Source organism: Sapajus apella, unplaced genomic scaffold, assembly GCF_009761245.1.
Source record: "Sapajus apella isolate SASKATOON/1434 unplaced genomic scaffold, GSC_monkey_1.0 scaffold95, whole genome shotgun sequence".
In the NCBI taxonomy this organism is placed as follows: domain Eukaryota; kingdom Metazoa; phylum Chordata; class Mammalia; order Primates; family Cebidae; genus Sapajus; species Sapajus apella.
The window spans coordinates 7,862,804-7,877,345 of NW_022437035.1; the positions used below are offsets into that span (position 1 = coordinate 7,862,804).

The 14,542-nt window shown below is 47.4% G+C and overlaps 1 protein-coding gene and 1 long non-coding RNA gene across 2 annotated transcripts in view; both read right to left on the reverse strand.

Moving 5' to 3' along the window:
- The window catches only part of LOC116535494, a 28,185-nt gene extending 21,981 nt beyond the window's left edge, over positions 1 to 6,204 (reverse strand). Inside the window, exon 1 of the long non-coding RNA XR_004262228.1 lies at positions 6,192 to 6,204. This is a non-coding gene — a long non-coding RNA (uncharacterized LOC116535494). The remainder of the gene's footprint in view (positions 1 to 6,191) is intronic.
- PISD (phosphatidylserine decarboxylase) overlaps positions 1 to 13,146 on the reverse strand; it is a 31,739-nt gene extending 18,593 nt beyond the window's left edge. Inside the window, exon 1 of the mRNA XM_032256591.1 lies at positions 12,961 to 13,146. The gene's annotated coding sequence lies outside the window, so the exon portion shown is untranslated. The remainder of the gene's footprint in view (positions 1 to 12,960) is intronic.
- Positions 13,147 to 14,542: the final 1,396 nt, after the last annotated feature.

A 14,542-nucleotide genomic window follows, 5' to 3' on the forward strand; every position in this document is an offset into this window, starting at 1 on the left:
CTCTGGGAAGCCAAGGGGGTGGATCACCTGAGGTCAGGAGTTTGACACCAGCCTGGCCAACATGGTGAAACCCCATCTCTACTAAAAATGCAAAAATTAGCCTGGCATGGTGGTGCACGCCTGTAGTCCCAGCTACTCGGGAGGCTGAGGTAAGAAAATTGCTTGAGCCGGGTGCGGGGGCTCACGCCTGTAATTCCAGCACTTTGGGAGGCGGAGGCGGGTGGATCACGAAGTCAAGAGATTGAGACCATCCTGGTCAACATGGTGAAACCCCGTCTCTACTAAAAATACAAAAAATCAGCTAGGCCTGGTGGCGCATGCCTGTAATCCCAGCTACTCAGGAGGCTGAGGCAGGAGAATTGCCTGAACCCAGGAGGCGGAGGTTGCGGTGAGCCGAGATCGTGCCATTGCGCTCCAGCCTGGGTAACAAGAGCAAAACTCCGTCTCAAAAAAAAAAAAAAAAAATTGCTTGAACCCGGGAGGTGGAGGTTGCAATGAGCTGAGATCATGCCACTTCACTCCAGCCTAGGCGACAGAGGGAGACTCTGTATCAAAAAAAAAAAAAAAAAAAAAAAGAAGAAGAAACACTTTGCTTTAAACAGCAGAAAAACCTCTAAATTCTATTATTGGGGAGAAAAATCCCAGCCCACTTTCCACACACAGAGCTTCTCCTGGCCTGGCGGGAGGCAGAGCACTGGGGCTGCCCTCCATGTGCCCTACAGCCTCCTGCAGCTGGCTCATCGGTGGGAGCTGTGGACTGAACCCTTAACCACTGGGCTCCTGTCTGCTCAGTCCAGGGGCATTAGGCAGCCACGAGGCAGCCCCAGCTGGGTGCTGGTGTTTCCTTTGAGGCTGAAGGGGGAGACCAGATGCCCACAATGGTGCACTCTGTAGACAGGTCCCTTCCACCTCCATAGTCACCTCCGAGGGCCAGCAAGGCTTGGAGGAGGAGGAAAGACGCATGGGACTGGTATGTGCTTTCCCATCATAGGCACTTGCATCCTCTGTTCAAGGAAGAAAGAACACCTCCCAACTCGACACACTAGAGACCAAGAAGCTGGTCAGAAAAATTCATTCTGAGTGGACCCAGACTGCCCAGATGTCAGGAAACCCGAGAGTTGCCAACACTGTATAGTGGGGAGTTCTCCCAACTCCCTGCCCTGACGCAACTCGATGGCTATACAACCTTCCCCCGATCTGGTTAAAAAGTATGTAAGTGGGGCCGGGCGCGGTGGCTCAAGCCTGTAATCCCAGCACTTTGGGAGGCTGAAGTGAGTGGATCACTTGAGGTCAGGAGTTCAACACCAGCCTGGCCAACATGGTAAACCCTGACCCTACTAAAAAATACAAAAATTAGTTGGGCATGGTGGCACACACCTGTGGTCCCAGCTTCTAAGGAGGCCGAGGCAGGAGAATTGCTTGAACCCCAGGGATGGAGATTGCAGTGAGCCAAGATCACGCCACTGTACTCCAGCCTGGATGACAGAGTGAGACTCTGTCTCGAAGAAAAAAAGTACCTAAGTTTTTCTTTTCCTTTTTTTTTTTTTTTTTTTTTTTTTTTTGAGAAGGAGTTTCACTCCTTCACCCAGGCAGGAGTGCAGTGGCACAATCTCGGCTCATTACAACCTCTGCCTCCTGATTTCAAGCGATTCTCCTGCCTCAGCCTCCTGAGTTGGGGTTACAGATGCCCACCACGACACCCGGCTAATTTTTGTATTTTTAGTAGAGACAGGTTTCGCCACGTTGGCCAGGCGGTCTCAAACTTCTGACCTTTGATCCGCCCACCACAGCCACCCAAAGTGCTGGGATTACAGGCGTAGCCACTGCGGACAGCCTTTTCTTTTTTTTTTTTTTTTTTTGAGACGGAGTCTTGCTCTTGTTACCCAGGTTGGAGTGCAATGGCGCGATCTCGACTCACTGCAACCTCCGTCTCCTGGGTTGAGGCAATTCTCCTGCCTCAGCCTCCTGAGTAGCTGGGATTACAGGCACGTGCCACCATGCCCAGCTAATTTTTTGTATTTTTAGTAGAGACGGGGTTTCACCATGTTGACCAGGATGGTCTCGATCTCTTGACCTCGTGATCCACCCGCCTCGGCCTCCCAAAGTGCTGGGATTACAGGCTTGAGCCACCGCGCCCGGCAGCCTTTTCTTTTTTTTTAAAAAAGATTACATATTAGGTCAGGTGCGGCGGCTCACACGTGTAATCTCAACACTTGGGGAGGCCAAGATGGGCATATCACTTGAGCCCAGGAGTTTGAGACCTGCATGGGCAACATGGTGAAACTCTAAAAAAAAAAAAAAAAATACATATATATACTTTAATATACATATAAAATCCTAAGTTTTAATATATATATTAAAATATTATATATTTAATCTATATATATAAAACTCCCAAGTAGCTGGGATTACTGGCACGCACTAGGCATGGTAGAGCACGCCAGTAATCCCAGCTACTTAGGAGGCTGAGGCTAAGGTGGGAGGATCGCTTCAGCCCGGGAGGTGAAGGCTGCAGTGAGCCATGATCACTCTGCTTGCTGCACTCCAGCCTGTGCAACAGGGCAAGACCCTGTCTCAAAAAAGAAGAAGTTTTTTTTTTTTTTTTTTTTTAAAGAGATTACAGACCAGGCACGGTGGCTCACGCCTGTAATTCCAGCACTTTGGGAGGCCGAGGCAGGCCTCGTGATCTCTTGATCAAGAGATCAAGACCATCTGGCCAACATAATGAAACCCTGTCTCTACTAAAATACAAAAATTAGCTGGCCACGGTGGCGCATGCCTGTAGTCCCAGCTACTGGGGAGGCTGAGGCAGAATTGCTTGAACCCGGGAGGTGGAGGATACAGTGAGCCGAGATCACGCCACTGCAATCCAGCCGGCGCCTGGTGACAGAAACTCTGTCTCAAAAAAAAAAAGAGAGATTACATATTTACCATTAGACATCTCTCATTAGCTCTAAATTGGCAATTGGTCTTACACTGCTCTGAACCAGATCCTCGTCTGTACTTCCTCCTGTACCAGCTCGCGGGAGCCACAGAGCTGTTCCGTTCAGACCTGAGAGCCCTGCTCAGGTACTCACGCTGAGACATGCATGTCACTTTGCTCCAGTGACTGAAGACCTGAGAACTCCTTCGTCCTCTATTTTACAGAGAAGAAACATTGAAAGCTACAGAAAAGCATCTCTGCTTTTGTGAAAGCACAACTCTCTTCTCCATGCTGACTCGGTCAGGGAAAAAGGTCAACTTTTGGATCCACTCTTCTGAAGAAGAAAGTGTCCCTGTGCCCTCACCTGGCACTAGCCAACTTGAATCAGTGCAGAGGAAAGCTCTTGACTCCCTAATGTCATGTCCTAATATTACAAGCTCTGACTGAAATTTCTGACTCAAAATGTTTGTAACCTAAACATTTAAACTGAATGGCAAGGAAGGAGGATCCACGCTTCCAGAAATAAGGCTTGAGCCAAGACAGACCCAGAGGTTGCCCTGCCTTTGGCACAGGAGCCGAAAGCTGAGCAAGCGCCTCCCCTTGGGCCAGGCCTTCTTGACCTCCAAACCGCTGGGCTAGGAGAGCCTGGGCCTGCCCCATGGCCACCTAGGCAGATGTGTTTTGGTTGTACCCGCCCTTCCCTGTGGGCCTGCTGCCAGGTGGTGGTGGTCCCAGGATGAAACCAGCCCTCCCCTAAGACCTGGATCCACAGGGCATAGACAACACAAAGGAACTCAGGACACTGTGACTGGATGCAGCTCAGGCCCAAATATGTGGGGCAGGTCCGGTCACGACAGCAGCCCCATTTCCCTTCTGGAGAGTCTGGACCGCCATCCCTTGCTGTCATGCCCCTACCCCATGGGAAACTCACTTCCACTTAACCTAACGGTAAGCAGAATTTTCACCGAATGCCCCTGGGTCTGTGGAGGGGCGGGGAAGGGAGGATGAAGGGCGATGAAATGGGGAAGCGGGGAGAACAGGGAAGAGAGAGAAACAGCTTGTTGGCCAAGAACAGAGGAGAGGAAATGACAAAGCTGCCCCAGGAGAGGCAAAACAGGCAGTGAGGACACCCATAGGTCCCTCCCTCCCCCTCCGACATCTGCCCCCATCCTTCTCTAGCCTCCACCAAAAAAAAAAAACAGTTCCATCTCAACTATCAGCTAATGGTTTTATACATATATGCATGGATGTATGGAGACGCATGGTTTTGCTATGTTGCCCAGGCTGGTCTCAAACTCCTGGGTTCAAGTGATTATCCTGCCTCAGTCTTTCAGGTAGCTGGGACCACAGGCACACCACCACCCCTGGCTAATTTTTCTTTTCTTTTCTTTTTTTGAGATAGAGTTTCATTCTTGTTGCCCAGGCTGGAGTGCACTGGCACAATCTCGGCTCACGGCAACCGCCGCCTCCAAGGTTCAAGCAATTCTCCTGCCTCAGCCTCCCAGGTAGTTGGGATTACAGGCACCTGCCAACATGCTTGGCTAATTTTTTTGCATTTTTAGTAGAGACAGGGTTTCACCATGTTGGCCAGGCTGGTCTTGAACTCCTGACCTCAGGTGATCCGCCTGCCTTGGCCTCTCAAAGTGCTGGGATTACAGGCGTGAGCCACCACATTGGGCCAAATTTTTTAATGTATTTTTTTGTAGAGACCGAATCTTGCCTCGTCAGGCTGGTCTTGAACTCCTGGGCTCAAGCAATCTTCCCACCTCTGTCTGTGCTCACTCATGGCAACTCTTGGCACAGGTCCCTATGTCAACAGACAAAGCCACAAGCCAGGCCTGTGGAGCCCAAGTGAACATTCTGGCCATGAACCAGGAGTGTTCCCAGGACATCATGAGTTCCTGAAAAGAAATTCAGGGATGGAGCTCTTCTACTTCTCAGCAGTCCCTGACATCCTGCCTTCAAGAGGGCCCTCGCGCCCTGCACAAAATCACCTCTGCCTACTGGTGGGCCACAGGTTGAGTCGGGACTCAACGGAATAGCACTCTGGAAGCCAAAAAGCATTATTCAAGCTGTGCACACTCCCCGCCACAGGGCTAAACGGAACTAAAAGGAACACTCTGGGTCTTCAGCCTGAGTGACTCAGCAAGCAGCTTTCCAGAGCATGATTTCAAGCTACTGTTTTTTTTTTTTTTCTGAGACAGGGTCTTGCTCTGTCACCCAGGCTGGAGTGCAGTGGTGTGATTTTGGCTCACTGCAACCTCTACCTCTTGGTTCAAGCAATCCTCCCACCTCAGTCTCCCAAGTAGCTGGAACCACAGGCCCACACCACCACATCCAGCTAATTTTTGTATTTTTAGTTGACATGAGCTTTCGCCACACTGCCCAGGCTGGTTTCAAACTCCTGAGCTCAAGTAATCCGCCCACCTCAGCCTCCCAAAGTGCTGAGACTACAGCCATGAGCCACTACTCCAGGCCTCTACCCTTTCCAGCGACATCATTCTGTGAAATAAAAACTCAACATAAAAACATCCTTTTTGTTTTGTTTTGAGACAGAGTCCACTCTGTCACCCAGGCTGGAGTGCAATGGCATGTCTTGGCTCACTGCACCCTCTACCTCTTGAGTTGAAGCAATTCTCCCTGCCTCAGCCTCCCAAGTAGCTGGGATTACAGATACTTGCCACCTTGCCCAGCTAATTTTTTTATTTTTAGTAGAGACGGGGTTTCGCCATGTTGGCCAGGCTGGTCTTGAACTCCTGACCACAGGTGATCCACCTGCCTCGGCCTCTTAAAGGGCTGGGATTACCAGAGTGAGCCACCGTGCCTGGCCTTTGTTCTTTTTTGAGGTGGAGTTTCACTCGTTTCCCAGGCTAGAGTGCAATGGTGCAATCTCAGCTTACTGCAATCTCCACATCCTGGGTTCAAGTGATTCTCCTGCATCAGCCTCCAGAGTAGCTGGGATTACAGGCATGCACCACCATGCCAAGCTAATTTTTTGTATTTAGTAGAAATGGGGTTTCACCATATTGGTCAGGCTGGTCTTGAACTCCTGACCTCAGGTGATCCACCCACTTTGACCTTCAGATTCTCCTGCTCCAGCCTCTCAAGTAGCTGGGATTACAAAGTGCTTAAATTACAGGCATGAGCCACTGTTCCTGGCCATAAATGAGCCAATATAAACAGAATAAACAAGTGAAAAGGTAGAGTTTGTGCTGAAAGTAAAGTGATTTAAAAATTGAATTAAGGGGCTGGGTGCGGTGGCTCATACCTATAATCCCAGCACTTTGGGAAGCTGAGGTGAGCAGACCACGAGGTCAGATGATCAAGACCATCCTGACCAACATGGTGAAACCCCATCTCTACTAAAAATTCACAAATTAGCCAGGTGTGGTGGTGTGCACCTGCAGTCCCAGCTACTCAGGAGGCTGAGGCAGGAGAATCGCTGGAACCAGGGAGACGTTGGCTATTCCTCAGTGGTGACAGGTTCCCAGCTCCTGAAGTCTCTGCTTGCATGGCACTGAGGAGGCCTTCCTTTTCTGTCTCAGCCTAGCTCCCCTCGAGCCCTGGGGCACCCTGTACCCTTTACCTGTTTCAGTTTTCTTCACAGCATTTCAACCATTTGACATGCCTATGAGTCCATCTGCTGCTCCTCTGTCTTCCCTACTAACAAGGGAAGCCCTGATTCTGTTCACTGGTAGATCCCCAGCATCTCAACGGGACCCAGCACATAGAAGGAAGTCAAAGATTTGGCCAATGAATAAGGGAATTCAAGAAGAAAGAAATCATGTTCATTTGTGATTTCTGTTTTGCAGATATCCAGTGTGGTTCATGTACACAACGATGCAAACTACAAATAGGCCCCCTTATCAGCAGGAGGGGGGATACATTCCAAGACCCCCTGGTGGATGCCCAAAGTCACCAACAATAAGGAACCCAACTGCCATCAATCGGAACACATTTCTGTTCATGTCTTCCACCCACAAATTTAATGCCTTTTCTACCTTTTTTCTCCCCTTTTTTTTGAAATTGGGTCTCACTCTGTCATCCAGGCTGGAGTGCAGCGGCACAATCATAGCTCACTGCTGCCTTGAACTTCTGGGCTCAGGCAATTCTCCTACCTTAGCCTCCTGAGAAGCTGAGACCACAAGTGTGTGCCACCATGCCTGCCTAGTTTGTTTTTCATGTGACCCTCCCACCTCAGCCTCTCAAAGTGCTGGGATTACGGGTGTGAGCCACCATGCCTGGCCGCCTTTTCCACCTTAACTAAGCATTTGGCAAGTGGTGGATGTAACTTTTACAGTCTTAGGGGCAAGAGCAAAACAAGCAAAAAAATTTTTTTCTTCTTCACAATGGATAAAAGATTCATTCTTACCATAGATCTTATCAAAATCAGCACGTGATTTTTTTTTTTCTTTCCTTTTGAAGTCAGGAACTTTCACCTTTTCACTTAAAGAAAGCATTTTACTGCTTTCTCTTCGGCAATCCAAATTGCCAGAATCACTACTGTTGCACTTTGAGGCCATTATTAAGCCAAATACGGGTGACCAGAACCCAAGCACTGCAATACAACGAAAGTTGATCTGATAACTGAGACAGCTACTAAGTGACTCACAGGCAGGCAGCATGGACACTGAGGTCACAATGGACAAAGGGATGATGCATATCCTAGGTGGGAGAGAGTGAAAGTTCATCATGCTATTCAGAACAGGGAGACATTTAAAAGTTAGGAATTGTAGCTGGGTACGATGGCTCATGCCTATAATCCCAGCACTTTGGAAGGCCCAAGTGGGTGGATCACCTGAGGTCAGGAGTTCAAGAGCAGCCTGGCCAACATGGCGAAACCCCATCTCTACTAAAAAAAAAATTAGCCAGGCGTGGTGGCGCAAGCCTGTAATCCCAGGTACTCGAGAGGCTGAGGCTGGAGAATTGCTTGAACCCAGGAGGAGGAGGTTACAGTGAGCCGACATCATGCCACTACCCTCCAGCCTAGGCGACAGGGAGACTCCGTCTCAAAAAAAATAAATAAATAAAACAACTTAGGAATGTTTATTTCTGGAATTTTACATTTAATATTTTGAGACTGCAGGAACATGAAACCTTGGATAAGGGGGAAATACTATAATTGTTTTAGAAGCCAAACGCATGCCACAAACCATGACAGTGTCCATACCCTTTCAGGCAGCAATCCTACACCTAGACATTCACCCTGAGGAAAAGGCCTTACGTGCAAAGGTATGCACTGCAACATCATTCATGGTGGCACAAACTACCAGTATACCAGAATCAACTAAGGTGGTAAAGCCTCAGTGTCAAGCAGAGACTTCAGGAGCTGAGTGCCTGTCACCACTGAGGAAGAGCCAAGAGTGTGGCTCCATGGTGGCTCGCACCTGGAATCCCAGCACTTTGAGAGGCCAAGGCAAGAGGATCACTTGAGACCAGCCTTGGCAACATAGTGAGATCCCATCTCTACAAAAAATTAGCTGGGTGTGATGGTGGTGCATGCCTCTGGTCCCAGCTACTTGGGAGGCAGAGGTGGGAGGATTGCTTAAACCCGGGATGTTGAGGTTACAGTGAGCTGTGATTGCACCACTGCACTTCAGCCTGGACAACAAGCCAGACCCTGCCTCAAAAAAAAAAGAAAAAGAAAAAAACAGCTGAATTAATTTAAAAATAGAAACAGCCGGGCGCGGTGGCTCAAGCTTGTAAATCCCAGCACTTTGGGAGGCCGAGGCGGGTGGATCACGAGGTCAAGAGATCGAGACCATCCTGGTCAACATGGTGAAACCCCGTCTCTACTAAAAAAACAAAAAATTAGCTGGGCATGGTGGTGCGTGCCTGTAATCCCAGCTACTCAGGAGGCTGAGGCAGGAGAATTGCCTGAACCCAGGAGGCGGAGGTTGCGGTGAGCCGAGATCGCGCCATTGCACTCCAACCTGGGTAACATGAGTGAAACTCCGTCTCAAAAAAAAAAAAAAAAAAAATAGAAACAAAGACAGGAAGTGAATGCATAAAAAAAAATGAAGCTCATGATTAAGCAATCACAGTCACATGGTGAGAAGGCGTGGGAATCTTGATGTCCTGTTTTCCAACATTCTGTCACAGCGTTTGCTGTATCATCTGTCATTTAACAGGGAGTAAGACTGATTTCCACAAGCATTCCAAGACCATTCAATAGGGAAAGGATAATCTTTTCAACATATGATGCTAGCAAAACTGGACATCCACATGCAAAAGAATGACACTGAATTCTTCTCTTATACCATAAACAAAAATTAATTCAAAATGGATAAAAGACTTAAATATAAGAATAAAACCAGCCTTGTGAAGTGGCGCACACCTGTAGTTCACTACTGGGAAGGCTAAGGTAAAAGAAACATGTGAGCCCAGGAGTTCAAGGCTGTAGCAAGCTATGATCACACCACTACTCTCCAGCCTGGGCAGCACAATAAGACACTGTCTCTGAAAAACAACAACAACCTAAAACTGGCCAGGTACAGTGGCTCATGCCTGTAATTCTAGCACTTTGGGAGGCCAAGATGGGTGAATTACTTGAGCTCAGGACTTCGAAACCAGCCTGGGCAACATGTCAAAATCCCATCTCAACAAAAAATAGAAAAATTAGCAGCTGTGCACGGTGGCTCATGCCTATAATCCTAGCACTTTAGGAGGCCAAGGCGGGCAGATCACTTGAGGTCAGGAGTTCAAGACCAGCCTGGCCAATATGGGGAAACCCTGTCTCTACTAAAAAATACAAAAATTAGCTGGGCGTGGTTGTATGTGCCTGTGGTCCCAGCTACTTGGGAGTCTGAGGCAGGAGAATTGCCTGAACCCAGGAGGAGGAGGTTGCAGTGAGCCGAGATTGTGCCACTGCACTCCAGTCTGGCACCTGGCAACAGAGCAAGACTCTGTCTCAAAAAAAAAAATGATAAAAAAAATAAAAATAAATAAAATAATAATTTTTAATTGATAATAATTATGATTTTTTTTTTTTTTAATGGGGTTTCACCATGATGGCCAGGCTGGTCTTGAACTCCTAACTTCAGGTGATCCACCCACCTCGGCCTCCCAAAGTGCTAGAATTACAGGTGTGAGCCAACACACCCAGCATAAAATTATGATTATTTTTTAATAATTTTTTGAGATGGAGTCTCAAAAGTAAATAAATAAATAAATAAATTTTGTGTTTAGACTTGAGTCACATCGCGAAGATACCTCAGTATATATATACAAATGTTGCAAAATCCAAAAAGAAAATCTGAGACACTTCCAGTTCCAAGCATTTCAGATAAGGAATACTCAACCTACAATGTCAACTTCAGATCCAGACCATTCCCCCTTCATAAAATGAAATTTTGGAGTCCTACTTGAAAATCCAGGAGTGGCCAGGTACAGTGGCTCACACCTGTAATCACAGTGCTTTGGGAGGCTGAGGCAGGAGGATCACTTGAGCCCAGAAGTTTGAGACCAGCCTGGGCAATAGAGCAACATACTAAAAAACTACTCGCATTGGTCTTTTATGATTTTGGAAGTGACAGATTTCTTTTTTTTTTCTTTGAGATGGAGTTTCACTCTTCTTACCCAGGCTGGAGTGCAATGGCGTGATCTCGGCTCACCGCAACCTCCGTGTCCTGAGTTCAGGCAATTCTCCTGCCTCAGCCTCCCGAGTAGCTGGGATTACAGGCACGCACCACCATGCCCAGCTAATGTTTTGTATTTTTAGTAGAGACGGGGTTTCACCATGTTGACCAGGATGGTCTCGATCTCTTGACCTCGTGATCCACCTGCCTCGGCCTCCCAAAGTGCTGGGATTACAGGCTTGAGCCACCGCGCCCGGTGGAAGTGACAAATTTCTTCCGAATTTATATTCTCTTGGGAAACCTTTGAAGTGTGTGAGAATTTGTCAAAAGCTTGCAAGTTCGTCACAGGGTGAGTCTGCCTCACAAATACCCAAGGTCAGAAAGATGTCAGCTTGGATTTAACACTTGCGGCGGGCGGGGGGGGTGCTCATGCAGTTATAGTCATGTGCTACCTACACTTACAAGTACTTTACTAATCTAATGGAGAATGATATTTACAGGGGAAACCAGCAATGCCATGGGAAACAGAGTGCAGCATACTTTGAAAGTGTAACTCAACTACTACGAAATTACCCTTCACCAAAAGGATTTTCTGACACAGTACCAGAAAACTTTTTTTGTTTAAGGTAGGTTATTATAATCTCAAAGCCCAAGGTGTACAAAGAGGCCAAAGGGTAGGCACATAGACACGGGTGGGGGCAGATACCTCTTAGGTCAACTGCCACAGCTGGATCTGTATGGTCAGTTGACTAAGTCATCGTTTTACAGGGCTGTTAGAAATCAAGTGAAGTCCATATACTGGATTCTACAGGAAGAAAACAATCAAAATCAAAGTCCAAAAGAGGGTTTTTGAAGGAAACCTATAATGCAGCATGTAATGCCAATGGCAGCAAATATTCCTAGATAAACTGTGTTAGAGTTGGATGGAATCTCAGTCATGTTTCAACCCAACCTGCTGTTTTACTGTTAAAGACATGGAACCAGAGAGAAAGTGACATGTTCCAGTTTACACAGCTACTGCAGAGCATGGTTGGGACTCGCCTTCAGCATCCTGATGCCCTAATCATCATAGGTCCTATTAGAATGGATTGAGCTGACCTATTAGCAATTTGGAGTGGATCACCATTGCATTCCAGATATCACAAAGCTTCAACTGTTACCACATCTTTTGCCCAGGGTATTGAGGCCTATTATTGGTCCTTAGATATTTAGATTTTTTATTTGTTAAATTATGGCTACAAAAAAAGGCAACTGTTAAACTTACACCTTTTTTTTTTTTTTTGAAAGAGTTTCACTCTTGTTGCCCAGGCTGGATTGCAATGATGTGATTTCGGCTCACTGCAACCTCCGCCTCCTGGGGTTCAAGTGATTCTCCTGCCTCAGAGTCTAGAGTAGCTGAGATTACAGGCACCTGCCACCATGCCCGCCACATTTTTGTATATTTAGTGGAGACTAGGTTTCACCATGTTGGCCAGGCTGTTTTGAACTCCTGGTCTCAAGTGATCTGCCCGGCCTGGCCTCTCAAAATGCTGGGATTATGGGCCTGAGCCACCATGTCTGGCCTCTTTTTTCTGAATGTCTTTTTCACTGAACGTCTCCTCTGAGTCAGGCATTGCCCTGGGACTGGGAAGCACAGATAAAAATGATGTTTTGTTTTTTTGGTTGTGGTGGTTGTTGTTTTTTTTTTTTTTTTTGAGACGGAGTTTCGCTCTTGTTACCCAGGCTGGAGTGCAATGGCGCGATCTCGGCTTACCGCAACCTCCGCCTCCTGGGTTGAGGCAATTCTCCTGCCTCAGCCTCCTGAGTAGCTGGGATTACAGGCACGCGCCACCATGCCCAGCTAATTTTTTGTAGTTTTTAGTAGAGACGGGGTTTCACCATGTTGACCAGGATGGTCTCGATCTCTTGACCTCGTGATCCACCCGCCTCGGCCTCCCAAAGTGCTGGGATTACAGGCGTGAGCCACCGCGCCCGGCCGAAAATGATGTTTTGTTATATATCATGCATTTGACAGCAATGCTGGCTGCCCCGATCTTGTGACTATGATGGGAGGAAGCATTATGAGCAATAATGACAAAGGAATTTGATTATTTCTGTCTGGTTCCTGGTGAGAACTAATCCACATCACAAAAGCTCAATAGTTTCAGCCTTCTTCGGACTAACAAGGGCAAGAATATCATAACAGCCAGGATGTCAGCACCAACTCAAACATACGCTCTGAGACTTCAACAACAAGGAATTTCTACTCTGAACCCTTGGGAAGACCAAGGTTAGGTCTGGGGACAGAATACAAGCTTGACGTGACACCAAAGGTGTAACTCTTATATCTGGCCAAAAGCTACTGGAGACATGAGCTCCAAGAAAACGTATTTGACTTGTTGAAACATCTCAACTTTGGAACAACGGGAAAAGTGACAGTTTGCTGGACGAGAACCCAAGGCAGTTCTGCCTCATTCCTACCTCCCAGTGACCAGCGAGTTTGGGTGGAATCTCCAATCCCAGCTTCTCTAGCTCTCGCTCCCTGTATTTCTCATACTGCCGGTACCCTGCATATCCACCGCCTGTCGCCAACAGAATGGGCAGGGGGCGCAGCAGGAACGCGCTTCGGGCAGGGGCAGTGTGGATTTTTCTGGCATCTGTAACAAAAAACACGACAATTTTGAGCCTGGGAGACAAGAACAGGGAAGAGTCATGCAAACACACCAGCAGGACGGTCAGAAAAAGTCAGCGCACCTTAGAAGCCCTCAGCAGAGGTGACTGGGTCTAAGATATCTAGCAGGCAGACATAACCTTGGGTCACTACTGAGACCCTCCTGTCTCCAAATACTGTCAGTAAGTACAGGACAGGCATCTTTCCTATAGAATTACAATGCACTTCAATTGCCACTGCAGTCACAAAATGTATTAATAAGATGAAAACACTGAATCACAAAGAGGTTAAGAAACTAATCAAGGCTGCCCAGGTGCACAAACAGGTCTAGAACTTGAAGTCAAACACCATTTCTCACCCAGGGCTCTTTGATCTTGCTTTTATAATGCAGGCCCAATTTTGATAGGTCACTGGTATTCTCTCTCAAAATCTCATAAATTCTTACAGGTCAACAATAAAAAGACAAATAGCCAGGCACAGTGGCTTGCACCTATAGTCCCAGCTACTAGGGAGACTGAGGTGGGAGGATGGCTTGAACCCAAGAGTTCAAGGTTACACTGAGCTATGATCACGCCACTAGACTCCAGCCTAAGCAACAGAGTGAGACTCAATCAATCAATCAAAATGTGCAAATAATTTGAATAGACTTTTGTCCAAAGAAAACATACATTGGCCAATAAGCACAAGAAAAAACAGAGTTAAATATCTGTTATGCATTGAATTGCTGAAAACTCCCCAAAATTCTAACCCTGAGTACCTTAGAATGTGCTTTTACTTGGTTAGAAAGAGGGTCTTTACAGAGGTTATCAAGTTAAAATGAGGTTGCCAAGGTGGGTCCAAATCCAGTATGATGGATATCCTTATAAAAAGGGAAAATCAGCCAGGCACAGTAGCGCACACCTGTAATCCCAGCACTTTGGGAGGCAGAGGTGGGCGGATCACAAAGTCAGGAGTTCGAGACCAGCCTGGCCAATATGGTAAAATGCCGCCTCTACTAAAAATACAAAAACTAGCCGGGCGTGGTGGCATGCACCTGTAGTCCCAGCTACTTGGGAGGCTGAGGCAGAAGAATCACTTGAACCTGGGAGGTAGAGGTTGTAGTGAGCCGAGATCATGCACTCCAGCCTGGGCAATAGAGCAAGACTCTGTCTCGGAAAAAAATAATAAAAATTTTAAAAAATAAAAAGGGAAGGCCGGGCACGGTGGCTCACGCCTGTAATCCCAGCACTTTGGGAGGCCGAGGCGGGTGGATCACGAGGTCAAGAGATCGAGACCATCCTGGTCAACATGGTGAAACCCCGTCTCTACTAAAAATACAAAAACATTAGCTGGGCATGGTGGTGCATGCCTGTAATCCCAGCTACTCAGGAGGCTGAGGCAGGAGAATTGCCT